The sequence below is a fragment of the Poecilia reticulata genome, linkage group LG22 (assembly GCF_000633615.1).
Source record: "Poecilia reticulata strain Guanapo linkage group LG22, Guppy_female_1.0+MT, whole genome shotgun sequence".
Lineage (NCBI taxonomy): Eukaryota > Metazoa > Chordata > Actinopteri > Cyprinodontiformes > Poeciliidae > Poecilia > Poecilia reticulata.
The window spans coordinates 5,863,430-5,865,854 of record NC_024352.1 but is presented as its reverse complement, the minus strand read 5'-3'; the positions used below and the strand labels follow the sequence as shown (position 1 = coordinate 5,865,854).

The 2,425-nt window shown below is 34.1% G+C and overlaps 1 protein-coding gene across 1 annotated transcript in view; it reads left to right on the top strand.

The window, feature by feature from the left end:
• Positions 1-2,425, top strand: part of LOC103458275 (Ig heavy chain Mem5) — a 108,397-nt gene that overhangs the window by 48,444 nt on the left and 57,528 nt on the right. The gene's annotated exons all lie outside the window — the stretch shown is intronic.

Genomic DNA, 2,425 nt, shown 5'->3' with positions numbered 1-2,425 from the left:
TTTCTGTGTCAACTGAAGCTAAAAACCGAACGGGCGTCTAACAACAAACAGCAGCTGCTCACTGTGATCTGGAGCAGGACGTTTGCAGCTAAGAGCATTTAGGTTGAGGGAAGCTCCGTTTATTTTTTCGGTCTCGAAAGMACCTGCTCAGAAACAAAACAAACMAAAAAAAGAAAGAAGAAGAAGGAATGTTTATAGTGATGGCATTTTTATTGCACTATTTACCTTCTTTATATAAAAAAATACAGAAAGATAAAATAAGAACTTCAATTTAGTGCAAAATTCTTCGTTTTGTTTCATTTATCTGAAAATCATGTTTTTATTCACCCAGTCAGACAAACAGGAAACGGCAACTGTGAAGCAAAAACAGCCTGAGTGTTGATGACATCTGTGTTTGGATCATATTTCTGCTTCTCCTTGTAAAAAAATTAAGAAATAAAGGATGTACACAGATAAATTCCAAGAGTTTTTTTATTATTCTGATGTTAGTTGTCATAAATACTGAAGTAAAAAAGTTCTTATTTAATGTCACAACTTGGAAATATAATTGGTGTAAAACAGCTGTTGCTAAAATTCCTGACTGGTGGCTTTGTAAGAACTAAGTTATACATTTAAACTAAAATTGTCTTAATGTTTTCTGAACAGACTGCTGTAGATTTTGTTCTAAATCTACTTATCTGGTTAAATAAATGTTAAACAAAGTCAATAAAAAAAAACAAATTGATTTAGTCATTTTATTTATCAAAACCGAGGAGCTGGTAGTTACAGACGGAATATAAAATAACTATTTTTTTTTTTTATGTCAGAGTTTTCAGTCGATTATCACCAACACACTCACAGCTGTTTGTAAAAAGTGAAGAAATCTTCAGGGTGGCCAAAGACAACAAGTCAGACAAAACCCTCAGTTTTTGCTCATTTWGCAATTTAAAACTATCTGTGAGAAACAATGTTATAATAGTAGATGTTCAAGAGACTGTTGGGAAGTTTGTCGCCATTTCTCAGCCGAACCAACATTCCCTTTGTGACGTTAGCAGAAGCTGCTAACGTAGCTGAGAGAACATCCTGTTAGCTGTAGCTCAGCAGTTCGTACCGAGAYGGTTCACGCCCAGGACGGAGGGAACAGGATGTCGTTACCAGCAGCTTTTATCCACCGTTCATGTTTGAGTTGTGACATGAACGTTGATCAAACTGCATCGGACCGTCTGGACATTAACRGTTTCAGTTCATGTCGTTTAAAACAGCTGAAATTAGCTAAACCTGAGGCATCTGTYTGACTTACTGTCGGCACTAAAACCAACCAAATATGACATCTGTGTGTCAAAATAGTTCTGATCAGAATCTTACTTTATATGAAAAAAATATCTACTCCTTTAAAAAGATGCACATAAAAGCTGCTTCTGTTAATTATTAAACAAATATGGAGATTCATGGTTTACTGCCCAACCGTCCCTCTCAGCATTGTTGGRTTTTCAAATGAAGCCGTTTTCATCTCCCTGCTCCAGCTGGATGTCAGGCTTTCATATTTATATGATTTAAACAGAAAGACATGAATTAATAATCACATTTTCAAGTTGATCGGAGGGTCGAAAACTTTTACAGTATGTTAAGTAATAAAAATGCAGGATTTTGAATAAACCAACAAAAATAAAAAAGACCCAATTGTATTAAAATCAAAGGTGGGTGTTTTTGGAAACATTTTCCCTATAAGATTAAAGTAGCTTAATAATACATAAGATAATTTTAGTTTTTGTTTGGGTTTTTTACACATCTTTACCTTGGCTACCAATAAGTTTAGGGACACAGTCATTTCAACCAGCAGTTGGAAACATTTGTCATGTTTAGCGACCCCTTGTGGTGAAAACTGTGTGTTGCACCACATTATCAAACTTCAAATCAGCTCAATTTTTAAACCAAAAAAATGAGAGTGAGTTGAGACATAAACAGCATTAATGGCTGTTAACCACACATAATGGTTTTATTTAATATAGCTATATTTAAAAAAAAACTAATCGTAGATATTGCTAATATGAATTTTGCGTATACACATAGGAATGGTAGAATTTAATAACTTTAATTTAATGAATTTAATTACTTGCCCACAACTGCACATAATAGTAGATCAACCCATTTTCCAGTCTCRTATAWGTCTGYTTAAAAGGGCTTTAAGATAAAATTACAACTTTCTGAATTTTAAATCCATTCTGGTTTGTTATTACTGTATTTCAATTATGACCTAAAGTAAAATCTGAAATCATAAAATCCACATGTTCATGTTCTGACCAATAGRTGGTGAAATGTATCAACAGGAATCTCGATCGTGTTAATATYGGGAGCAGTTTGAAGCGCTGTCAAACAGACAAAAAAATAAATAAAAATCATGTTCAGAAGCAGGTAAGTGCGCCACCTGCTGGCTGGACCGGGAATT